Genomic DNA, 27,577 nt, shown 5'->3' on the forward strand with positions numbered 1-27,577 from the left:
TCCAAGCATACCTCAAAAAAATTAAACAATCCAGAACACACCAGCTGTCTGTACACCTTAAAGAACATGGAGAATCAACAACAAATCAAACCAACTCTACACATAAGAAGGGAAATCCTCAAGATTAGAGCTGAGATCAATAAGGTAGAAACCAGAGAAACAGTAGAACGTATCAATGAAATTAGAAGCTGTTTTTTTTAAAGAATCAATAATATCGATAAACCATTGGCCACGCTAATCCAGAAGAAAAGAGAGGAAGCTCAAATTTATAAAATTATGAATGAAAAGGGAGATATCACAAGGTACACCAAGGAAGTAGAAACAATCATCAGAAGTTATTATCAAGAGTTATATGCCAATAAGCTTAGTAACCTAGATGAAATTGATGCATTCCTGCAAAACTATAAACTCCCAAAATTGAAGCAGAAAAAATTATAACCTTAATATAATCAATATCTAGTAAAGAGATTGAAGAAGTGATCAAAAATCTCCCAAAAAACAAGAGCCCTGGACCTGATGGAATCCTTTGGGAACTCTACCAAACTTTCAAGGAAGAAATAACACCTATTCTCCTAAAGCTGTTTCAAAAAATGGAAGCAGAAGGAAGATTTCCTGACTCTTTATATGAAGCCAGCATTACCCTGATCCCTAAAGCAGGCAAAACCCCACCAAAAAGGAGAATTTCAGACCAATATCACTGATGAATATGGATGCTAAGATTCTCAACAAGATCCTAACAAACAGGATCCAACAGCAAATTAAAAAGATTATCCACCATGACCACGTGGGATTCATCCCTGGGCTACAAGGATGGTTTAACATTTGCAAACCAATCCTTGCAAGAAACAAATTAATATGAGAAGAGAGAAGAACCACATGGTCCTCTCAATTGATGCAAAAAAAGCATTTGACAAAATCCAGCATCCATTTCTGATTAAAACGCTTCAAGATAGAAGGATAGAGGGAACATTCCTGAACTTCATCAAATCTATCTATAAAAGACCCACAGCAAATATCATCCTCAATGGGGAAAAGCTTGCATCCTTCCCGTTGAGATCAGGAACACGACAAGGATGGCCACTCTCACCACTCTTGTTCAACATATTATTAGAAGTCATTGCAACAGCAATCACACAACATAAAGAAATAAAAGGTATCAAAATTGGCAATGAATAAGTCAAGCTCTGTCTCTTCGAAGATGACATGATTCTTTATATGGAAAACCCAAAAGACTCCACCCTCAAACTACTAGATCTCATAGAGCAATTCAGCAATGTGACAGGATACAAAGTCAATGTACAGAAATCAGTGGCTTTCTTATACACTAACAATGAAAATACAGAAAGGGAAATTAGAGAATCGATTCCATTTACTATAGCACCAAGAACCATAAGATTCCTGGGAATAAACCTAAGCAAAGAGGAAAAGAATCTGTACTTGAGGAACTACAGAAAACTCATGAAAGAAATGGAAGAAGACACAAAATGATGGAAGACCACTCCATGCTCTTTGATTGTAAGAATAAACATTGTTAAAATGTCTATACTGCCTAGAGCAATCTATACTTTTAATACCATTCCGATCAAAATTCCACCGGCATTCTTCAAAGAGCTGGAGCAAATAATCCTAAAATTTGTATGAAATCAGAAGAGACCCCGAATCGCTAAGGAAATGTTGAAAAACAAAAATAAAGCTGGCGGCATCACGTTACCTGATTTCAAGCTTTATTACAAAGCTGTGGTCAAAAAGACAGCATGGTACTGGCATAAAAACAGACACATAGACCAGTGGAACAGAGTAGAGAGCCCAGATATGGACCCGCAACTCTATGGTCAATTAATCTTCGACAAAACAGGAAAAAATATAGAGTGGAAAAAAGACAGTCTCTTCAATAAATGGTGCTGGGAAAACTGGACAGCTATATGTAGAAGAATGAAACTCGACCATTCTCTTACACCGTACACAAAGATCAACTCAAAATGGATAAAAGACCTCAACGTGAGACAGGAATCCATCAGAATCCTAGAGGAGAACATAGGCAGTATCTCTTCGATATCAGCCGCAGCAACTTCTTTCTAGATACGTCTCCAAAGGCAAAGGAAACAAAAGAGAAAATAAACTTCTGGGACTTCATCAAAATCAAAAGCTTCTGCACAGCAAAGGAAACAGTCAAAAAAACAAAGAGGCAACCCACGGAATGGGAGAAGATATTTGCAAATGACAGTACAGACAAAAGGTTGATATCCAGGATCTATAATGAACTCCTCAAACTCAACCCACACGAAACAGACAAACACATCAAAAAATGGGCAGAAGATATGAACAGACACTTCTCCAATCAAGACATACAAATGGCTATCAGACACATGAAAAATGTTCATCATCAATAGCCCTCAGGGAGATTCAAATTAAAACCACATTGAGATATCACCTTACACCAGTTAGAATGGCCAAAATTAACAAAACAGGAAACAACATGTGTTGGAGAGGATGTGGAGAAAGGGGAACCCTCTTCCACTGTTGGTGGGAATGCAAGTTGGTGCAGCCTCTTTGGAGAACAGTGTGGAGATTCCTCATGAAATTAAAAATAGAGCTTCCCTATGACCCTGCCATTGCACTCCTGGGTATTTACCCCAAAGATACAGATGTCGTGAAAAGAAGGGCCATCTGTACCCCAATGTTTATAGCAGCAATGGCCACAGTCGCCAAACTATGGAAAGAACCAAGATGCCCTTCAACGGATGAATGGATAAGGAAGATGTGGTCCATATACACTATGGAGTATTATGCCTCCATCAGAAAGGATGAATACCCAACTTTTGTAGCAACATGGATGGGACTGGAAGAGATTATGCTGAGTGAAATCAGTCAAGCAGAGAGAGTCAATTATCATATGGTTTCACTCATTTGTGGAGCATAACCAATAGCATGGAGGACAAGGGGCATTAGAGAGGAGTAGGGAATTTGGGTAAATTGGAAGGGGAGGTGAACCATGAGAGACTATGGACTCTGAAAAACAGTCTGAGGGGTTTGAAGTGGCGGTGGGGTGGAAGGTTGGGGTACCAGGTGGTGGGTATTATAGAGGGCACGGCTTGCATGGAGCACTGGGTGTGGTCAAAAATAATGAATAATGATTTTCTGAAAATAAATAAATTGGAAAAAAATTTGTATGGAATCTGAAGAGAACCGGAATAGCTAAGGAAATGTTGAAAAACAAAAATAAAACTGGGAGAATCATGTTACCTGATTTCAAGCTTTACTACAAAGCTTTGATCTCCAAGACAGCATGGTACTGGCATAAAAACAGAGACATAGACTAGTGAACAGAGTAGGGAGCCCAGATATGGACCCTCAACTGTATTGTTAATTAATTTTCGACAAAACATGAAAAAATATTCAGTGGAAAAAAGACAGTCTCTTCAATAAATGGTGGGAAAACTGGACAGCTATATGTAGAAAAATGAATCTCCACCATTCTCATACACCGTACACAAAGATAAACTCAAAATGGATACCTCAACGTGAGACAGGAGTCCATCAGAATCCTATATGAGAACATCGGCAGTAATCTCTTCGATATCAGCCACAGTAACTTCTTTCAAGATATATCTCCAAAGGCAAAGGGGACAAAAGCGAAAATGAACTTTTGGGACTTCATCACAACCAAAAGCTTCTGCACAGCAAAGGAAACAGTCAAAAATAATAATAATAATAAAAATAAAAAACAAAGAGGCAACCCATGGAATGGGAGAAGATATTTGCAAATGACAGTACAGACAAAAGGTTGATATCCAGGGTCTATAATGAACTCTTCAAACTCAACACACACAAACAGACAATCATATAAAAAAAATGGGGAAAAGGTATGAACAGACACTTCTCCAAAGAAGACATACAAATTGCTATCAGACACCTGAAAAAATGTTCATCATCACTAGCCATCAGGGAGATTCAAATTAAAACCTCATTGAGATATCCCCTTACACAAGTTATAATGGCCAAAACTAGCAAGACAGGTAACAACATATGTTGGGGGGATGTGGAGAATGGTGAACCCTCTTACATTGTTGGTGTGAATGCAAGTGTGTGCAGCATCTTTGGAGAACAGTGTGGAGATTCCTCAAGAAATTAAAAATAGAACTTCCCTATGACCCTGCCATTGCACTACTGGGTATTTACCCAAAAGGTACAGATGTAGTGAAAAGAAGGGCCATTTTTACCTCAATGTTTATAGCAGCAATGGCCATGTTCGCCAAACTGCGGAAAGAAACAAGATGCCCTTCAACGGATGAATGGATAGGGAAGATGTGGTCCACATACACTATGGAGTATTATGCCTCCATCAGAAAGGTGAATACCCAACTTTGTAGCAATATGGATGGGACTGGAAGAGATTATACTGACTGAAATAAGTCAAGCAGAGAGAGTCAATTATCATGTGGTTTCACTTATTTGTGGAGCATAACAAATAGCATGGAGGACATGGGGAGATAAGAGAAAGGAGTTGGGGGAAATTGGAAGGGGAGGTAAACCATGAGAGACTATGGACTCTGAAAAACAATCTGAGGGTTTTGAAGGGGCAGGGAGTGGGAGGTTGGGTTTCCAGGTGGTGGGTATTAAAGAGGGCATGGATTGCATGGAGCACTGGGTGTGGTGAAAATAATGAATACTGTTATGCTGACAATAAAAAATAAATTTAAAAAAATTCCTGGACTGCTTTCTGTAAAATGTGCAAGTTACCTCTCACTTCTGTTCTGGATATTTCAGATATATCAATACAGATTCATTTACAACCATACTTGGAGGTTAATCTTAGTATTTGTGGTTTTGTTTGTGTTCATGTGGCAATGCCTCCTGAGAGCAGAATGGAGACAGAATCATTAATCATGCAGGATGACCTCAGGCCAGCCAGGTTAGAGGGGTAATGAAAACTTCCCAGGTGTTTTCACAGATCTTTAGTTCTGCCAGATCCCTGGACAAAAACCAAATGCTGTTTATGTTAATATTTTTTATTATGAAAAAATAATTTTACTCAGTTGTTCTGCACTTCTCTAGTTTATCTACAAATATCCAGTAAGTATATAGTTATACAATATTCACACATATTAATTAGTTTGTTTTTATTAAATTGACTGGCACATCTAGTATATTAAATGGGATAGTTTGACATACATATTTATGAATATGTTTATTTAATAATGTAAACCAATTTATACCCATAATTATTTGTACACATAGTGCATATATTATGTGTATTATATATAATTACATATAATTAAGTATATATAATTGTATGTGCCTTATAAGTATATGTTATTTTTTAAAAAAAATATTTATATTTTTAATATATTTTCTGTGTCAGAATTCATTGTATATGCACCACATACAGTGCTCCATGTAATATATGCCCTCCATAATAAACATCACCAGGCTCACCCAACCTCCTGCCCCAACTAATCTAAAACCATCACATTCTTTTCCAGAGTCCCCAGTCTCTCATGGTTTGTTTCTCCCTTCAAATTCGTCCAAATCCTTTCTCCTCTTCATATCCCCATGTCATCTGTATTATTCCTTAAGCTCCACAAATAAGCAAAACCATATGATAATTGACTCTCTCTGCTTCACTTATTTCACTGAGCATAAACTCTTCCAGTCCCATCCATGCTGATACAAAAGTTGGGTATTCATCTCTTCTGATGGAGGCATAATGCCCCATAGTATATCTGGACCACATCTTCCTTATCCATTCATCCACTGAAGGGCATCTTGGTTCTTTCCACAGTTTGGTGACTGTGGTCATTGCTGCTATGAACATTGGGGGGTACAGATGGCCTGTACCCTGTGAATATCTTACAAATATCTTGAGAATATGGATAGTCAACTCTATGGTCAAATAATCTTTGACAAAGCAAGAAAAAAATATGTACAGAGAAAAAAAAAGACAGTCTCTTCAAGAAATGGTGCTGGGAAAATTAGACAGTTATGTATAGAAGAATGAAACTTAACCATTCTCTTACACCATACACAAATATAAAATCAAAATGGATAAAAGTTCTCAACATAAGGCAGGAATCCATCAGAATTCCAGAGAAGAACATAGGCAGTAACCTCTTCGACATTGGCCACAGCAACTTCTTTCAAGATATGTCTCCATAGGCAAAGGAAACAAAAGCAAAAATGAAATTTTCTGACTTCATCAAGATCAAAACGTTCTGCACAGCAAAGGAAACAGTGAACAAAACAAAGAGACAACCCATGGAATGGGAGAAGATATTTGCAAATGACAATATAGACAAAAGGCTAATATGCAAGATCTATAAAGAACTCTTCAAACTCAACACACACAAAACAGATAATCATGTCAAAAAATGGGCAGAAGACATGAACATACACTTCTCCAATAAAGACATACATATGGCTAACAAACACATGAAAAAATGCTCATCATTGTTAGCCATTTAGGGAAATTCAAATCAAAAATACATTGAGAGGGAGACAAGATGGTGGAGAAGTAGGAGGAGGGGCCATTTCAACCTGTCCCCTAAAGTGAGCTGATTACCTACCAAAGAACTCTGATCACCCATGAAATCAGCCTGAGATTAGAATTATACACTTCTGGATCTCTATTGGGCAGAGGATGCCCATGGGCAGGTAAAGCAGAGTGGAAACATTGGACCAATATCGGAAGATAAACAATAGGGGGAAGGAGCCACCAAAAGTGACACATTGGAAAGTAATACCCCAATATGAGAGTGTCCTGTGATTGGGGACTAGCATTAACTTGGAGTCTGGTTGATGAACTCAAAAAGAGCATAGGATTTTGGGGGGGGGGTAATTGGGGAAATCAGGCAGTTAGGGACAGGGGCTTAAGCCTGCAGACCTGGGACAGCCACCACTGGTGCTGAGCTAGAGAGAGTGCAGCGAAGAAACCAATCTTGGTCCCTGAGTCACCAGCACTCCTGAGAGCATCTAGGCAGTGGCACCTGTGAGGGTAAGGGAGCCCTATATGACAGCAGAACCACAGCCTTTTGCACTCTTTATGCACACGCACTGCCTGACCAGAGTCTGAGTTGATCCCTACACCGTCCCCTGAGAGACATCCGTGCAGGCACCAGCCAGCCAACCAACACTGTCAAGAACCAGAGAGTCTGAGCACTCCCAGCCTGGGACAGCATGAAAATCTCAGGGCGTAGTTGCTGCCTAGGACCTCTCTAACTGTCTGGACTGCCCAGAGAGCCAAGGTTAGTATTTCTCATGGTTTGGGTACAAGCGGGTGTTCCTGTGACCCCAGAGACCATGACTCAGAATGTGCTCTGCCAGCAGCAGAGGGGGAATTTATGTGCTATGGAGCACACAGAGGGGAACAGAATGAGGCTTCACTCTGAAAGGGAGGTCGGGGTGCAGTTTGCTTTCCTCTAAACCTACAAAAAACAGCCAAAAGCCACCAAAGGGAGATAAAAAAAATGAAAAAACAAACAAATAAAAAACCCCGAGAGAACAAACCCTGAAAAACCAGTTTCCTCAGAGCCCAAATACGTGATGGGGAGAGAGGAATTAACTATAGCAAAACAGCCTGAAAAATCATGCAGCAGGCCCCTCCCCCAGAAGTCCATCCAAAAAATAAATAAATAAACAAAAATTTTAAAAAAATACAAAAAACAAAAAAGAAGAACAAGAGGACAACCACCATAACTTCATAGTCACAACTTTTATTATTGTTATTATTTCTTTTCCACTATTCTAGTTCTTTCCATTTTTTATATTTATTTAATTTTATTTTTTCCAATTTATTTATTTTCAGAAAAACACTATTCATTGTTTTTTCACCACACCCAGTGCTCCATGCAAGCCGTGCCCTCTATAATACCCACCACCTGGTACCCCAACCTTCCACCCCCCCCGCCAATTCAACCCCTCAGACTGTTTTTCAGAGTCCATAGTCTCTCATGGTTCACTTCCCCTTCCAATTTACCCAAATTCCCTACTCCTCTCTAACGCCCCTTGTCCTCCATGCTATTGGTTATGCTCCACAAATAAGTGAAACCATATGATAATTGACTCTCTCTGCTTGACTGATTTCACTCAGCATAATCTCTTCCAGTCCCATCCATGTTGCTACAAAAGTTGGATATTCGTCCTTTCTGATGGAGGCCTAATACTCCATAGTGTATATGGACGACATCTTCCTTATCCATTCATCCGTTGAAGGGCATCTTGGTTCTTTCCATAGTTTGGTGACTGTGGCCATTGCTGCTATAAACATTGGGGTACAGATGGCCCTTCTTTTCACGACATCTGTATCTTTGGGGTAAATACCCAGGAGTGCAATGGCAGGGTCATAGGGAAGCTCTATTTTTAATTTCTTGAGGAATCTCCACACTGTTCTCCAAAGAGGCTGCACCAACTTGCATTCCCACCAACAGTGGAAGAGGGTTCCCCCTTCTCCACATCCTCTCCAACACATGTTGTTTCCTGTTTTGTTAATTTTGGCCATTCTAAATGGTGTAAGGTGATATCTCAATGTGGTTTTAATTTGAATCTCCCTGAGAGATAATGATGATGAGCATTTTTTCATGTGTCTGATAGCCATTTGTATGTCTTGATTGGAGAAATGTCTGTTCATATCTTCTGCCCATTTTTTGATGTGTTTGTTTCGTGTGGGTTGAGTTTGAGGAGTTCATTATAAATCCTGGATATCAACCTTTTGTCTGAACTGTCATTTGCAAATATCTTCTCCCATTCCGTGGGTTGCCTCTTTGTTTTTTTGTTTTTTTTTCCCAATTTATTTATTTTCAGAAAAACAGTATTCATTATTTTTTCACCACACCCAGTGCTCCATGCAAGCTGTGCCCTCTATAATACCCACCACCTGGTACCCCAACCTCCCACCCCCCCGCCACTTCAAACCCCTCAGACTGTTTTTCAGAGTCCATAGTCTCTCATGGTTCACCTGATCTTTGTGTACGGTGTAAGAGAATGGTAGAGTTTCATTCTTCTATATATAGCTGTCCAGTTTTCCCAGCACCATTTATTGAACAGACTTTTTTCCACTGTATATTTTTTACTGTTTTGTCAAAGATTAATTGACCATAGAGTTGCGGGTCCATATCTGGGCTCTCTACTCTGTTCCACTGGTCTATGTGTCTGTTTTTATGCCAGTACCATGCTGTCTTGGTGATCACAGCTTTGTAATAAAGCTTGAAATCCGGTAGCATGATGCTGCCAACTTTATTTTTGTTTTTCAACATTTCCTTAGCGATTCGGGGTCTCTTCTGATTCCATACAAATTTTAGGATTATTTGCTCCAGCTCTTTGAAGAATGCCGGTGGAATTTTGATCGGAATGGCATTAAAAGTATAGATTGCTCTAGGCAGTATAGACATTTTAACAATGTTTATTCTTCCGATCCAAGAGCATGGAATGGTCTTCCATCTATTTGTGTCTTCTTCAATTTCTTTCATGAGTGTTCTGTAGTTCCTCAAGTACAGATCCTTTACCTCTTTGGTTACGTTTATTCCCAGGTATCTTATGGTTCTTGGTGCTATAGTAAATGGAATCGATTCTCTAATTTCCCTTGCTGTATTTCCATTGTTAGTGTATAAGAAAGCCAATGATTTCTGCACACTGACTTTGTATCCTGCCACGTTGCTGAATTGCTGTATGAGTTCTAGTAGTTTGGGGGTGGAGTCTTTTGGGTTTTCCATATAAATAATCATGTCATCTGCGATGAGAGAGAGTTTGACTTCTTCATTACCAATTTGGATACCTTTTATTTCTCTCTGTTTTCTGATTGCTGTTGCTAGGACTTATACTAAGTTGAACAAGAGTGGTGTAAGTGGGCATCCTTGTCTTGTTCCTGATCTCAATGGGAAGGCTGCAAGCTTTTTCCCATTGAGGATGATATTTGCTGATAGATTTGATGAGTTTCAGGAATGTTCCCTCTATCCCTATACTTTGAAGCGTTTTAATCAGGAACGGATGTTGGATTTTGTCAAATGCTTTTTCTGCATCAATTGAGAGGACCATGTGGTTCTTCTCTCTTCTCATATTAATTTGTTGTATCACATTGATTGATTTGTGAATGTTGAACCATCCTTGTAGCCCAGGGATGAATCCCACCTGATCATGGTGGATAATCTTTTTAATGTGATGTTGGATCCTGTTGCCTAGGATCTTGTTCAGAATCTTAGCATCCATATTCATCAGTGATATTGGTCTGAAATTCTCCTTTTTGGTAGGGTCCTTGCCTGGTTTGGGGATCAGGGTAATGCTGGCTTCATAGAAAGAGTCTGGAAGTTTTCCTTCTTCTTCAATTTTTTGAAACAGCTTCAGGAGAATAGGTGTTATTTCTTCTTTGAAAGTTTGGTAGAATTCCCCAGGGAATCCTTCAGAATCTGGGCTCTTGTTTTTTGGGAGGTTTTTGATCACTGATTCAATCTCGTATTAGATATCGGTCTATTCAGGTTGTCGATTTCTTCCTGGCTCTATGTTGGTAGTTTATATTTTTCCAGGAATGCATCCATTTCATCTAGTTTGCTAAGCTTATTGGCATATAACTGTTCGTAATAACTTCTGATGATTGTTTCTACTTCCTTGGTGCTAGTTGTGATCTCGCCCTTTTCATTCATAATTTTATGAATTTGGGCTTTGTCTCTTTTCTTTTGAATTAGTGTAGCCAGTAGCTTATCGATCTTATTGATTCTTTCAAAAAAACAGCTTCTAGTTTCACTGATACGTTCTACTGTATCTCTGGTTTCTCCCTCATTGATCTAAGCTCTCATCTTGATGATTTCCCTTCTTATGTGTGGAGTTGGTTTGATTTGTTGTTGATCCTCCAGTTCTTTAAGGTGTAGAGATAGCTGGTGTGTTCTGATTTTTCAATTTTTTTTTAGCGAGGCAAGGATGGATATATACTTTCCCCATAGGACCGCCTTTGCTGTATCCCATAGGTTTTGGACCGAAGTGTCTTCATTCTCATTGGTTTCCATGAATTGTTTCAGTTCTTTTTTGATCTCCTGGTTAATCCAAGCATTCTTAAGCAAGGTGGTCTTTAGCTTCCAGGTGTTTGAGTTCCTTCGGAACTTTTCCTTGAGATTGAGCTCCAGTTTCAAAGCATTGTGATCTGAGAATATGCAGGGAATAATCTCAGTCTTTTGGTACCGCTTGAGTCCTGATTTGTGACCCAGTATGTGGTCTATTCTGGATACGGTTCCGTGTGCATTTGAGAAGAATGAGTATTCTGTTGTTTTAGGGTGGAATGTTCCGTATATATCTATTAGGTCCATCTGGTCCAATGTGTCATTCAATGCTCTTGTTTCTTTATTGATTTTCTGCTTCGATGATCTGTCTAATTCTGAAAGAGGCATGTTAAGATCTCCTACGATTAGCGTATTCATATCAATATGACTCTATCTTGATTAACAGTTTTCTTAAGTAATTGGCTGCTCCCATATTGGGAGCATAGATATTTACAATTGTTAGATCATCTTGGTGGATAGTCCCTTTAAGGATTATGTAGTGTCCTTCTGTATCTCTGACTACAGTCTTTAGTTTGAAGTGTAATTTATCTGATACGAGAATCGCTACCCCAGCCATCTTTTGAGTCCCATTGGCATGAAAGATGCTTCTCCACCCCTTCACTTTCAGTCTGCGTGTATCTTTAGGTTCAAAATGGGTCTCTTGTAGACAGCATATGGATGGGTCCTGTCGTTTTATCCAATCTGCAACCCTGTGCCATTTTATGGGTGCATTTAGGCCATTCACATTTAGAGTGATTATTGATAGATACGTTTTTATTGACATCCAGTTACCTTTGAAGCCTTTTTTTCTGTAGACTGTCTCTATATTTCTGTTCAATGCTATTCTTGGGATTTTTCCTCTTTTATAGAACCCCCCTTAATATTTCCTGCAGTGTCGGCTTGGTGGTTGCATAGTTTAAGCCGTGCCGGTCTTGGAAACTCTTTATCTCTCCATCCATTTTGAATGTCAGTCTTGCTGGATAAAGTCTTCTTGGCTGCATGTTCTTCTCTAGTAGTGCCCTGAATATATCTTGCCAGCCTCTTCTGGCTTGCCAGGTCTCTGTGGACAGGTCTGACGTTATTCTGATGGGCTTCCCTCTGTAAGTAAGGAGCCTCTTTGCCCTGGCGGCTTTCAAGAGATTTCGTGATGTATTTTTGGAATATATCATCTTGGGTGGAGATCGTTCAGACTCTAGTACATGAACGCTGGTTTCATTCGCGAGATTCGGAAAATTTTCATGAATGACTTGTTCCACGATATCTTCTAGACTTCTTTCTTTCTCCTCCCCTTCATGGATTCCAATAATTCTTACGTTGGAATGCTTCATGGCATCATTTATTTCCCTGATTCTGCTTTCCTGGGATCTAAGCTGTTTGTCCAGGCTTCCTCCTGATCCTTTCTCTCTATCTGTTTGTTTTCCAGATCACTAATTCTATCTTCTGTCTCAGTTACCCTAGCTTTGAGAGAGTTTAGATTAGATTGGAACTCATTGAGAGCATTGTGGACCTCCTCCCTGGTAGCTTTAAGCTCCGCCCTAACATTGTGAACATCCTGTCTGGTCGCTTTCAGTTTGGCCCTAATCAATTCTGTTTGGTCATCCATGGCTTTCTACAACCTTCTATTGCCTGGATAAATGTTAGCCTGAATTCTCTTTCTGACATATTGTCCACGTTGATACCCGTTAGCTCTGTTGCAGAATGTCCATCCTCTGTATTTTTCTTCTGTTGGGCATTTCTCCTCCTAAACATTTTGGTGGGAGAAGACTGAACAGATGTAGCTGGGTGTATCAACTCTGGTGCAGTCAAGGTGCACCCTGGAACACTACTGAGCAATCAGGATTCCCCACCCAAACGAGAGACAAAAGAAAAGAAAAAGGAAAAGAAGAAAATGAAAAAGAAAAAGAAAAGAGAGAAAGAGAGAGAGAGGAAAGAAAGGGAAGATGAAAGAGAAGGTTCAGCCCAGATGGGCCCCAAGGTAAGATTTATGGAGTAGACTAACAAAAAGAGATAAAAAGACTGATACAATCATATGGCAAGAGAAAGAAAAAAATATATTTATATATGTAAATAAAGAAAGAACCTCGTCAAAAAGAACCACAAGTGTAAAATTTATATGCTATCAGGACAAACTCAAAAAACACAGAAACACTGGTGGAAAAAATGGGAGAGTTCTTATAAATTCTCAGTGTGTGCGAGGAAAGTTGTTTTGATTCTTCCTGGATGTATTTTGATATCTTTGGTAAAGGACTCAACTTTCCTAAGATAAAGGGGATTAAAAATTGGTTTACCTATAGGGGTAGTATTGATTGGGGAAAGGGGATTACTTCGAAGTTAACTCTATATGAATATTAGAGGATAAAAATAAAAAGGAATATACTAGACTAAACTAAACTAAAATTTTAAAAATGGAATTCAAAAAATAAAAATGCAATAGAAAAACATAGGTGTATGTATCAAAAATTTCAAGTTAGAAAGCTATTATGGATTTTGATGTACTGTACAGCTCGCTGTGATGGTAAATAGGTTAAAAAATTACCTATGTGTAAAAAAAAAGTATATATATATATATATATACCAGAATAGTGGAAATGGGTGAATAATACAAGTTTTTCTATGAAGTAGTGGTGGTTCTCTTGTAGTCCTTTTTTTTTTTCTTTCTTGGTTTGTTTTCTGGTGGAGGGGCATGTCACGTGGGTTGTCAGTCAATGATGTTTCCTGAGTTGAGTCCCCCTGCCCCCCTCAAGGGGGTGGGCTCTGGGGAAACTGGTTTTTTTCAGGCTTTTGTTCTCTGGCGATTTTTTTTGCTTGTTCACTTTTTTCCCTCTCACCTTGACCGCCTTTGATGGTTTTTGTAGTTTTAGAAGAAATCAAACCGCACCCTGATCTCCATATCAGAAAGAAGCCTCAGTCTGGGTGCAGAAGCTGAATAAATTCCCCCTTGGCCGCTGGCAGCGCAGGTTCCAAGTTGCAGACCCTGGGGGCGCAGGATCTTTTGCTCGTCCCCAAAGCCAAGGCAGTGGCGGCTGTCTGGGAGCTCCCGACCACCAGAGAGGTTCCAAGCAGCCATCGCACACTGAGATTTTGCCGCTGGCCCTGGCTGGGAGTGCCCGATTGCACGCACCTCTTTTCAGAGGAGGCTATGGGTCGGGCGCGCATCTGGGGCACTGAGAACAGGGCGCTTGTCCTTAAGCCCCAGGCTGGGCTTTTGCGCGCCTCCATCAGGGGAAGAGTTTCACGCGCGCGGCTTTGGCATTGGGTCAAAAAGCACCCGCCGGGCCTCAGTAACCCAGGGGAGCTCGAGGGACGTGCACGCGCATCTCAAGCTTTGTGGTAGGGCTAGCGCGGGTTCTGCAAACCGGCACAGCTCACATCCCCTCACAGGAGCCGGTACCCACGCGCTCTGGGGCACGCTGGTGGCTTAGGGACCAGGAGCTGGTTTCTCCGCCGCACTCTCTCTGCCTCTGCACTGGGGAGGCCGTCTGGGACCGGGGACTTAAGTCCCTGTCCCTAGCAGCCCCGATTCCCACAATTTCCCCCCACAATCCTTTGCTCTTTTGGAGTTCTTTCAACCAGTCTCCAAGTTAATACTGGTCCCCAGACGCAGGGCACTCTCGCTCCTATTGGCGTATTACTTTCCCACCGGTCACCACTGGTGGCTCTCTCCCCCTTTTGTTTATCTTCCGATATCAGTCCACCGTTCCCATTCCGCTTTACCTGCTCACTGGCGTCTTCTACCCCTGTAGAGATCCAGACGTGTATAATTCTGATCTCAGGCTGATTTCATGGGTGATCGGAGTTCTTTGGTAGGTAATCAGCTCACTTTGGGGTACCAGCTGAAAAGATGCCTCTTCCTACTACCCCGCCATCTTCCATTTTTTATATATTTTTTAATTTATTTACCATCACAATGAGAAGTTCAGTACATAAAATTCCATAAAAACCATTTAACCTGAACTTTTTTGAAACATATGCCTGTTTTTCTTTTGCTTTTCTATATTATATTTTATTATTTTTTAAAATATTCATATAGAGATAAGCCTCAAGGTAATATCCTTTCCCCAATCAATGCTACCCATATAGGTGAATCGGTTTTAATCCTCTTTATATCAGGAAAGTTGAGTCCTTTAAAAAAGATATCAAGATACATATAGGAAGAATCAAAATAAACTTCCATGACCACACTGAGAATTTATAATGACTCTCCCATTTTTTCTTCTGTCAGTGTTTTTGTGTATTGGTTTTAGTCCTGGTAGTATATAAATCTTATAACTGGGATTGATTTTGATGGAATTCTTATATAATTTCTTTCTTTTTTTTCCAATTTATTTATTTTCAGAAAAACAGTATTCATTATTTTTTCACCACACCCAGTGCTCCATGCAAGCTGTCCCTCTATAATACCCACCACCTGGTACCACAACCTCCAACCCCCCCGCCACTTCAAACCCCTCAGCCTGTTTTTCAGAGTCCATAGTCTTTCATGGTTCATCTCCCCTTCCAATTTACCCAAAAGCACATACCCTCCCCAATGTCCATAACCCTACCCCCCTTCTCCCAACCCCCCTCCCCCCAGCAACCCACAGTTTGTTTCGTGATATTAAGAGTCACTTATGGTTTGTCTCCCTCCCTATCCCATCTTGTTTCATGGATTCTTCTCCTACCCACTTAAACCCCCATGTTGTATCAACACTCCCTCATATCAGGGAGATCATATGATAGTTGTCTTTCTCCGCTTGACTTATTTCGCTAAGCATGATACGCTCTAGTTCCATCCATGTTGTCGCAAATGGCAAGATTTCGTTTCTTTTGATGGCTGCATAGTACTCCATTGTGTATATATACCACATCTTCTTGATCCATTCATCTGTTGATGGACATCTAGGTTCTTTCCATAGTTTGGCTATTGTGGACATTGCTGCTATAAACATTCGGGTGCACGTGCCCCTTTGGATCACTACGTTTGTATCTTTAGGGTAAATACCCAGTAGTGCAATTGCTGGGTCATAGGGCAGTTCTATTTTCAACATTTTGAGGAACCTCCATGTTGTTTTCCAGAGTGGTTGCACCAGCTTGCATTCCCAACAGTGTAGGAGGGTTCCCCTTTCTCCGCATCCTCGCCAGCATCTGTCATTTCCTGACTTGTTGATTTTAGCCATTCTGACTGGTGTGAGGTGATATCTCATTGTGGTTTTGATTTGTATTTCCCTGATGCTGAGTGATATGGAGCACTTTTTCATGTGTCTGTTGGCCATCTGGATGTCTTCTTTGCAGAAACATCTGTTCATGTCCTCTGCCCATTTCTTGAATGGATTATTTGTTCTTTGGGTGTTGAGTTTGTTAAGTTCTTTATAGATTTTGGACACTAGTCCTTTATCTGATATGTCGTTTGCAAATATCTTCTCCCATTCTGTCAGTTGTCTTTTGGTTTTGTTAACTGTTTCCTTTGCTGTGCAAAAGCTTTTGATTTTGATGAAATCCCAAAAGTTCATTTTTGCCCTTGCTTCCCTTGCCTTTGGCAATGTCCCTAGGAAGATGTTGCTGTGGGTGAGGTCGAAGAGGTTGCTGCCTGTGTTCTCCTCAAGGATTTTGATGGATTCCTTTCTCACATTGAGGTCCTTAATCCATTTTGAATCTATTTTTGTGTGTGGTGTAAGGAAATGGTCCAATTTCATTTTTCTGCATGTGGCTGTCCAATTTTCCCAACACCATTTATTAAAGAGGCTGTCTTTTTTCCATTGGACATTCTTTCCTGCTTTGTCGAAGATTAGTTGACCATAGAGTTGAGGGTCTATTTCTGGGCTCTCCATTCTTTTCCATTGGTCTATGAGTCTGTTTTTGTGCCAGTACCATGCTGTCTTGATGATGACAGCTTTGTAATAAAGCTTCAAGTCTGGAATTGTGATGCCACCAACTTTGGCTTTCTTTTTCAATATCCCTTTGGCTATTCGAGGTCTTTTCTGGTTCCATATAAATTTTAAAATTATTTGTTCCATTTCTTTGAAAAAGATGGATGGTACTTTGATAGGAATTGCAGTAAATGTGTAGATTGATTTAGGTAGCATAGACATTTTCACAATATTTATTCTTCCAATCCAGGAGCATGGAACATTTTTTCATTTCTTTGTGTCTTCCTCAATTTCTTTCATGAGTACTTTATAGTTTTCTGAGTATAGATTCTTAGCCTCTTTGGTTAGGTTTATTCCTAGGTATCTTATGATTTGGGGTGCAATTGTAAATGGGATTGACTCCTTAATTTCTCTTTCTTCTGTCTTGTTGTTGGTGTAGAGAAATGCAACTGATTTCTGTGCATTGATCTTATATCCTGACACTTTACTGAATTCCTGTATAAGTTCTAGCAGTTTTGGAGTGGAGTCTTTTGGGTTTTCCACATAGAGTATCATATCATCTGCGAAGAGTGATAATTTGACTTCTTCTTTGCCGATTTATGCCTTTAATTTCCTTTTGTTGTCTGATTGCTGAGGCTAGGACTTCTAGTACTATGTTGAATAGCAGTGGTGATAATGTACATCCCTGCCGTGTTCCTGACCTTAGTGGAAAAGCTTTCAGTTTTTCTCCATTGAGAATGATATTTGCGGTGGGTTTTTCATAGATGGCTTTGATGATATTGAGGTATGTGCCCTCTACCCCTACACTTTGAAGGGTTTTGATCAGGAAGGGATGCTGTACTTTGTCAAATGCTTTTTCAGCATCTATTGAGAGTATCATATGGTTCTTGTTCTTTCTTTTATTGATGTGTTGTATCACATTGACTGATTTGCGGATGTTGAACCAACCTTGCAGCCCTGGGATAAATCCCACTTGGTCGTGGTGAATAATCCTTTTAATGTACTGTTGAATTCTATTGGCTAGTATTTTGGTGAGAATTTTTGCATCTGTGTTCATCAAGGATATTGGTCTATAGCTCTCTTTTTTGATGGGATCCTTGTCTGGTTTTGGGATCAAGGTGATGCTGGCCTCATAAAATGAGTTTGGGAGTTTTCCTTCCATTTCTATTTTTTGGAACAGTTTCAGGAGAATAGGAATTAGTTCTTCTTTAAATGTTTGGTAGAATTCCCCCGGGAAGCCATCTGGCCCTGGGCTTTTGTTTGTTTGGAGATTTTTAATGACTGTTTCAATCTCCTTACTGGTTATGGGTCTGTTCAGGCTTTCTATTTCTTCTTGGTTCAATTTTGGTAGTTTATATGTTTCTAGGAATGCATCCATTTCTTCCAGATTGTCAAATTTGTTGGCGTAGAGTTGCTCATAGTATGTTCTTATAATAGTTTGTATTTCTTTGGTGTTAGTTGTGATCTCTCCTCTTTCTTTCATGATTTTATTTATTTGGGTCCTTTCTCTTTTCTTTTTGATAAGTCTGGCCAAGGGTTTATCAATTCTATTAATTCTTTCAAAGAACCAGCTCCTAGTTTGGCTGATTTGTTCTATTGTTTTTTTGGTTTCTATTTCATTGATTTCTGCTCTGATCTTTATGATTTCTCTTCTCCTGCTGGGCTTAGGGATTCTTTCTTGTTCTTTCTCCAACTCCTTTAGGTGTAGGGTTAGGTTGTGTACCTGAGACCTTTCTTGTTTCTTGAGAAAAGCTTGTACCGCTATATATTTTCCTCTCAGGACTGCCTTTGTTGTGTCCCACAGATTTTGAACCATTGTATTTCCGTTTTCATTTGTTTCCATGATTTTTTTCAATTCTTCTTTAATTTCCCAGTTGACCCATTCATTATTTAGAAGGACGCTGTTTAGTCTCCATGTATTTGGGTTCTTTCCAAACTTCTTCTTGTGGTTGAGTTCTAGCTTCAGAGCATTGTGGTCTGAAAATATGCAGGGAATGATACCAATCTTTTGATACCGGTTGAGTCCTGATTTAGGACCGAGGATGTGATCTATTTTGGAGAATGTTCCATGTGCACTAGAGAAGAATGTGTATTCTGTTGCTTTGGGATGAAATGTTCTGAATATATCTGTGATGTCCATCTCATCCAGTGTATCATTTGAGGCCTTTATTTCCCTGTTGATCTTTTGCTTGGATGATCTGTCCATTTCAGTGAGGGGAGTGTTAAAGTCCCCTAGTGTTATTGTATTATTGTTGATGTGTTTCTTTGATTTTTTTATTAATTGGTTTATATAGTTTGCTGCGCCCACGTTGGGGGCATAGATATTTAAAATTGTTAGATCTTCTTGTTGGACAGACCCTTTGAGTATGATATAGTGTCCTTCCTCATCTCTTATTATAGTCTTTGGCTTAAAATCTAATTGATCTGATATAAGGATTGCCACTCCTGCTTTTTTCTGATGTCCATTAGCATGGTAAATTCTTTTCCACCCCCTCACTTTAAGTCTGGATGTGTCTTCGGGCTTAAAATGTGTTTCTTGGAGGCAACATATAGATGGGTTTTGTTTTTTTATCCATTCTGATACCCTGTGTCTTTTGATTGGGGCATTTAGCCCATTAACATTCAGGGTAACTATTGAGAGATATGATTTTAGTGCCATTGTATTTCCTGTAAGGTGACTGTTACTGTATATTGTCTCTGTTCCTTTCTGATCTACCACTTGTAGGCTCTCTCTTTGCTTAGAGGACCCTTTTCAGTATTTCCTGTAGAGCTGGTTTGGTGTTTGCAAATTCTTTCAGTTTTTGTTTGTCCTGGAAGCTTTTAATCTCTCCTACTATTTTCAATGATAGCCTAGCTGGATATAGTATTCTTGGCTGCATGTTTTTCTCGTTTAGTGCTCTGAAAATGTCATTCCAGCTCTTTCTGGCCTGCCAGGTCTCTGTGGATAAGTCAGCTGCCAATCTAATACTTTTACCATTGTATGTTACAGACTTCTTTTCCCGGGCTGCTTTCAGGATTTTCTCTTTGTCACTAAGGCTTTTAAATTTTACTATTAGGTGACGAGGTGTGGGCCTATTCTTATTGATATTGAGGGGCGTTCTCTGAACCTCTTGAATTTTGATGCTCGTTCCCTTTGCCATATTGGGGAAATTCTCCCCAATAATTCTCTCCAGTATACCTTCTGCTCCCCTCTCTCTTTCTTCTTCTTCTGGAATCCCAATTATTCTAATGTTGTTTCGTCTTATGGTGTCACTTATCTCTCGAATTCTCCCTTCATGGTCCAGTAGCTGTTTATCCCTCTTTTGCTCAGCTTCTTTATTCTCTGTTATTTGGTCTTCTATATCGCTAATTCTTTCTTCTGCCTCATTTATCCTAGCAGTGAGAGCCTCCATTTTTGATTGAACTTCATTAATAGCTTTTTTGATTTCAACTTGGTTAGATTTTAGTTCTTTTATTTCTCCAGAAAGGGCTTTTATATCTCTGGAGAGGGTTTCTCTAATATCTTCCATGCCTTTTTCAAGCCCGGCTATAACCTTGAGAATTGTCATTTTGAACTCTAGATCTGACATATTACCAATGTCTGTATTGATTAGGTCCCTAGCCTTTGGTACTGCCTCTTGTTCTTTTTTTTGTTGTGAATTTTTCCGCCTTGTCATTTTGTCCAGCTAAGAGTATATGAAGGAGCAAGTTAAATACTAAAAGGGTGGCAACAATCCCAGGAAAATATGCTTTAACCAAATCAGAAGAGATCCCAAATCATGAGGGGGGATTTCTCCCCCCTCACGATTGGGTGAGGGATCTCCTCTGATTGGGATCTCCTTTGATTGGGATCTCCCAATCTCTTCTGTTTGGGATCTCCCAATCTCTTCTGATTGGGATATCTTCTGATTTGGGGATAAAAAGAGGTTCAAAAAGAAAGAAATAAAAAAAAGAAAAAAAGAATTAAAAAAAAGAGATTGAATTAAAAATTCAATCAAGAATTTAAAAAGGAATTAAGAAAAAAAAGATTGAAGAGATTAGGATCTCTTCTGATTTGGGGATAAAAAGAGGTTCAAAAAGAAAGAAAGAAAAAAAAAGAATTAAAAAAAAAAGATAATGAATGAAGAAAAGTATAAAAAAGAAATATATATATATATATATATATATATATATTAGATAATCTAGTTAAAAACGTTAAAAAAGAAAAGGGTAAAAGTTATAAAAAATTTTAGCAGAAGAAGAGAAAAAAAATGAAAAAAAAAAATTAAATTATCTGCAAGACTAAAAAATCACAGGCAGAAAGCCATGAGTTCCGTGGTTTGTTTTCTCCTCCTCTGGAATTCTGCTGCTCTCTCCTTGTTATTGAAACTGCACTCCTTGGTAGGTGAACTTGGTCTTGCCTGGATTTCTTGTTGATCTTCTGGGGGAGGGGCCTGTTGTAGTGATTCTCAAGTGTCTTTGTCCCAGGCGGAATTACACCGCCCTTAGCAGGGGCCGGGCTGAGTGATCTGCTCGGCTTTGCTTTCAGGAGCTTTTGTTCCCTGAGCGCTTTCTGTAGAGTTCCGGAGGACAGGAATACAAATGGCGGCCTCCTGGTCTCCGGCCCGGAGGAGCCGAGAGCCCGGGGCCCCGCTCCCCTGTGCGCCCTCAGCGAACAGCTCCTAGTAACTCCCGTCTGCCTAACCTCCGGCCGCGCTCCGAGCTCACGGAGCTTGCGACCGGTTCAAGGCAACGCCAAGCTGTGAGCTTACTGTCGGCTCTGTCTCTACAGCCGGCTTTCCCGTTCCAATAACCGCAAGCTCTGCGACACTCAGACACCCCCGATCCTTCTGTGACCCCGCGGGACCTGAGGTCATGCCGACCCCGTGTGGGCTTCGCCCTGGTTTAGCCTCCGGAGCGATGTCCCTCAGCGGAACAGACTTTTAAAAGTCCTGATTTTGTGCTCCGTTGCTCCGCCGCTTGCCGGGAGCCGGCCCCTCCCCCCAGGGTCTATCTTCCCATCGCTTTGGATTCACTTCTCCACCAGTCCTACTTTTCAGAAAGTGGTTGTTTTTCTGTTTCTAGAATTGCTGTTCTTCTTCTCTTCGATCTGCCGATGGATTTGCAGGTGTTTGCAATCATTAGATAAGCTCTCTAGCTGATCTCCTGCTAGCTGAGGTAGTCTCAGCCTGCTACTTCTCCGCCATCTTGACTCCTCCCCTCTAATTTCTTTCTTTTTTTAATTTATCTTTTTATTTTTTATTTATTTTTCATTTTTTTTAAATTTATTTATTTTCAGAAAAACATTATTCATTATTTTTTTAACCACACCCAGTGCTCCATGCAAGCCGTGCCCTCTAGAATACCCACCACCTGGTACCCCAACCTCCCACCTCCCCGCCACTTCAAACCCCTCAGATTGTTTTTCAGAGTCCATAGTCTCGCATATTTCACCTACCCTTACATTTTGCCCAAACTCCCTTCTCCCCTCTAACGCCCGTTGTCCTCCATGCTATTTGTTATGCTCCACAAATAAGTGAAACCATATGATAATTGACTCTCTCTGCTTGACTTATTTCACTCAGCATAATCTCTTCCAGTCCCGTCCAAGTTGCTACAAAAGTTGGGTATTCATCCTTTCTGATGAAGGCATAACACTCCATAGTGTATATGGACAACATCTTCCTTATCCATTCATCCACTGAAGGGCATCTTGGTTTTTTCCATAGTTTGGCGACTGTGGCCATTGCTGCTATAAACATTGGGGTACAGATGGCCCTTCATTCCACGACATCTATATCTTTGGGGTAAATACCCAGGAGTGCAATTTCAGGGTCATAGGGAAGCTCTATTTTTAATTTCTTGAGGAATCTCCACACTGTTCTCCAAAGAGGCTGCACCAACTTGCATTCCCACCAACAGTGGAAGAGGGTTCCCCTTTCTCCACATCGTCTCCAACACATGTTGTTTCCTGTTTTGTTAATTTTGGACATTCTAACTGGTGTAATGTGATATCTCAATATGGATTTTTTTCACCATTTTTTTCCAATTTCTTTATTTTCAGAAAAACAGTATTCATTATTTTTTCACCACACCCAGTGCTCCATGCAAGCCGTGCCGTCTATAATGCACACCACCTGGTACCCCAACCTCCCACCTCTCCGCCACTTCAAACCCCTCAGACTGTTTTTCAGAGTCCATAGTCTCTCATGGTTCACCTCCCCTTCCAATTCACCCAAATTCCCTACTCCTCTCTAACACCCCTTGTCCTCCATGCTATTTGTTATGCTCCACAAATAAGTGAAACCATATGATAATTGACTCTCTCTGCTTGACTTATTTCACTCAGCATAATTTCTTCCAGTCCTGTCCAAGTTGCTACAAAAGTTGGGTATTCATCCTTTCTGATGGAGGCATAATACTCCATAGTGTATATGGAACACATCTTCCTTATCCATTCATCCGTTGAAGGGCATCTTGGTTTTTTCCATAGTTTGGCGACTGTGGCCATAGCTGCTATAAACATTGGGGTACAGATGGCCCATCTTTTCACGACATCTGTGTCTTTGGGGTAAATACCCAGGAGTGCAATGGCAGGGTCATAGGGAAGCTCTAATTGTAATTTCTTGAGGAATCTCCACACTGTTCTCCAAAGAGGCTGCACCAACTTGCATTCCCACCAACAGTGGAAGAGGGTTCCCCTTTCTCCACATCGTCTCCAACACATGTTGTTTCCTGTTTTGTTAATTTTGGCCATTCTAACTGGTGTAAGGTGATATCTCAATGTGGTTTTAATTTGAATCTCCCTGAGGGCTAATGATGATGAGCATTTTTTCATGTGTCTCATAGCCATTTGTATGTCTTGATTGGAGAAGTGTCTGTTCATATCTTCTGCCCATTTTTTGATGTGTTTGTCTGTTTCGTGTGTGTTGAGTTTGAGGAGTTCATTATAGATCCTGGATATCAACCTTTTGTCTGTACTGTCATTTGCAAATATCTTCTCCCATTCCGTGGGTTGCCTCTTTGTTTTTTTGACTGTTTCCTTTGCTGTGCAGAAGCTTTTGCTTTTGATGAAGTCCCAGAAGTTTATTTTCGCTTTTGTTTCCTTTGCCTTTGGAGACGTATCTTGAAAGAAGTTGCTGTGGCTGATATCGAAGAGATTACTGCCTATGTTCTCCTCTAGGATTCTGATGGATTCCTTTTTCACGTTGAGGTCTTTTATCCATTTTGAGTTGATCTTTGTGTACGGTGTAAGAGAATGGTCGAGTTTCATTCTTCTACATATAGCTGTCCAGTTTTCCAAGCATCATTTATTGAAGAGACTGTCTTTTATCCACTGTATATTTTTTCCTGTTGTCGAAGATTAATGGACCATAGAGTTGAGGGTCCATATCAGGGCTCTCTACTCTGTTCCACTGGTCTATGTGTCTGTTTTTATGCCAGTACCAGGCTGTGTTGGTGACCACATCTTTGTTATAAAGCTTGAAATCAGGTAACGTGATGCCGCCAGCTTTATTTTTGTTTTTCAACATTTCCTTAGCGATTCGGGGTCTCTTCTGATTCCATACAAATTTTAGGATTATTTGCTCCAGCACGTTGAAGAATGCCGGTGGAATTTTGATCGGAATGGCATTAGAAGTATAGATTACTCTAGGCAGTATAGTTTGGCGGTCGCCAAACTATGGAAAGAACCAAGATGCCCTTCAACGGATGAATGGATAAGGAAGATGTGGTCCATATACACTATGGAGTATTATGCCTCCATCAGAAAGGATGAATACCCAACTTTTGTAGCATCATGGACGGGACTGGAAGAGATTTTGCTGAGTGAAATAAGTCAAGCAGAGAGAGTCAATTATCATATGGTTTCACTTATATGTGGAGCATAACAAATAGCATGGAGGACAAGGGGCATTAGAGAGGAGTCGGGAATTTGGGTAAATTGGAGGGGGAGGTGAACCATGAGAGACTATGGACTCTGAAAAACAATCTGAGGGTGTTGAATTGGCAGGGGGAGTGGGAGGTTGAGGTACCAGGTGGTGGGTATTTTGGAGGGCACGGCTTGCATGGAGCAATGTGTGTGGTGAAAAAATAACTGATAATGTTTTTCTGCAAATAAATAAATTGAAATAAAAAGAAGTTATTATCAACAATTATATGCCAAAAGGTTAAGGAACTTCGATGAAATCAATGCATTCCTGGAATCCTGTAAACTTCCAAAATTGAACCAGGAAGAAATTGACAATCTGAATACACCAATATCTAGTAATGAGATTGAAGAAGTGATCAAAAACCTCCAAAAACAAGAGCTAGGGGCCTTATGGATTCCCTGTATTCTCTCAAACTTTTATATAGATATAACACCTATTCTCCTGATGCTGTTTCAAAAAATTGAAGCAGAAGGAAAATTTCCTAACTCTTTCTATGAAGCCAGAATTACCCTTATCCCCAAACCAGGCAACAACCCTACCAAAAAGGAGAATTTCAGACCAATATCTCTGAAAATATGTATGCTAAGATTCTCAACAAGATCCTAGCAAATAGGATCCAAGAGCACATTAAACAGATTATCCACCATGACCACGTGGGATTCATACATGTGTTGCACACATGTTTCAACATTCCCCAATTAATCACTGTGATAGACAAAATCAATAAAAGAAGAGAAAATAACCAGATGGTTCTCTCAATCGATGAGAGAAAGCATTTGACAATATCCAGCACCCATTCCTGATTAAAATTGTTCAAAGTATAGGGATAGAGGGAACATTCCTGAGCTTCATAAAATCTATGAAAAACCCACAGCAAATATCATACTCAATGGGAAACATCTGACAGCCTTCCCAATGAGATCATGAACAGGACAAGATTGCCCACTCTCACCACTCTTGTTCAACATAGTATTAGAAGTCCTAGCAACAACAATCAGACAACAAAGAGAAGAGGTATTCAAATTGGCAATGAAGAAGTCAAACTCTCTATATGAAGATGACATGATACTTTATATGGAAAACCCAAAAGAATCCACCCCAAAAGTACTATAACTCATTCAGCAATTAAAAAATGTGGCGGGATACAAAGTCAATGTAAGAAATCAGTGGCTTTCTTATACACTAACAATGGAAATAGTGAAAGGGAAATTAGAGAATTGATTCCATTTACTATAGCACCAAGAACCATATGATACCTGGAAATAAACCTAACCACGCAGGTAAAGGATCTGTACTTGAGGAACTACAGAACAATCATGAAAGAAATTGAAGAAGACACAAAAAGATGGAAGACCATTCCATGTTCTTGGATTGGAAGAATAAACATTGTTAAAATGTCTATACTGCCTAGAGAAATCTATACTTTCAATGCCATTCTGATCAAAATTCCACCATCATTTTTCAAAGAGCTGGAACAAGTAATCCTAAAATTTGTATGGAATCAGAAGAGACCCCGAATTGCTAAGGAAATGTTGAAAAACAGAAATAAAACTGGGGCATCACGTTACCCGATTTCAAGCTTTACTACAAAGCTGTGATCACAAAGACAGTATGGTACTGGCATAAAAACAGACACATAGACCAGAGGGAAAGAGTAGAGAGCCTTGATAAGGACCTTCAACTCTATGGTCAAATAATCTTTGACAAAGTGGGAAAAAATATACTGTGGAAAAATACAGACTCTTCAATAAATGATGTTGGGAAAATTGGACAGCTGTATGTAGAAGAATGAAACCCAACCATTCTTTTACACCATACTCAATGATAAATTTAAAGTGGACAAAATATTTTAATGTGAGGCAGGAATCCGTCAGAATCCTAGAGGAGAACATAGGCAGTAACCTCTTTGATATCAGCCACAGCAACTTCTTTCAAGATATGTCTCCAAAGGCAAAGGAAACAAAAGCAAAAATGACTTTTTGGGACTTCTTCAAGACCAAAAGTTTCTGCACAGCAAAGGAGACAGTCAACAAAACAAAGAGGCAAACAAAGAGGAAGATATTTGCAAATGACAGTACAGACAAAAGGCTGATATCTAAGATCTATAAAGAACTTCTCAAACTCAACACTCACAAAACATAATCATATCAAAAATTGGCAGGAGACATGAACAGACACTTCTCCAATGAAGACATAAAAATAGCTAACAGACACATGAAAATATGTTCCTCATCACTAGCCATCAGGGAGATCCAAATTAAAGCCACATTGAGGGGAACCTGGGTGGCTCAGTGGGTTAAAGGCTCTGCTTCAGCTTAGGTCATGATCCCAGGATCCTGGGATCTAGCCCTGCATCAAGCTGTCTGCTTAGCAGGGAGCCTTCTTCCTCCTCTCTCTCTTTCTGCCTGCCTCTCTGCCTACTTGTGATTTCTGTCTGTCAAATAAATAAATAAGACCTATAAAAAAAACACATTGAGATACAATCTTACACCAGTTAGAATGGTCAAAATTAACAACACAGGAAACAACGTGTGTTGGAGAGGATGTGGAGAAAGGGGAACCTTCTTACACTGTTGGTGGGAATACAAGTTGCTGCAGCCACTTTGGAAAACAGTGTAGAGATTCCTTAAGAAATTAAATATAGAGCTTCCCTATGACCCTGCAATTGCATTACTGGGTATTTACTACAAAGATACAGATGTAGTGAAGAGGGTCATCTGTACCCCAAAGTTCATAGCAGCAATGGCCACGGTCACCAAACTGTGGGAAGAACCAAGATGCCCTTCAACAGAAGAATGGATAAGGAAGATGTGGTCCATATACA

The sequence above is a fragment of the Neovison vison genome, chromosome 1 (assembly GCF_020171115.1).
Source record: "Neovison vison isolate M4711 chromosome 1, ASM_NN_V1, whole genome shotgun sequence".
NCBI lineage: Eukaryota > Metazoa > Chordata > Mammalia > Carnivora > Mustelidae > Neogale > Neogale vison.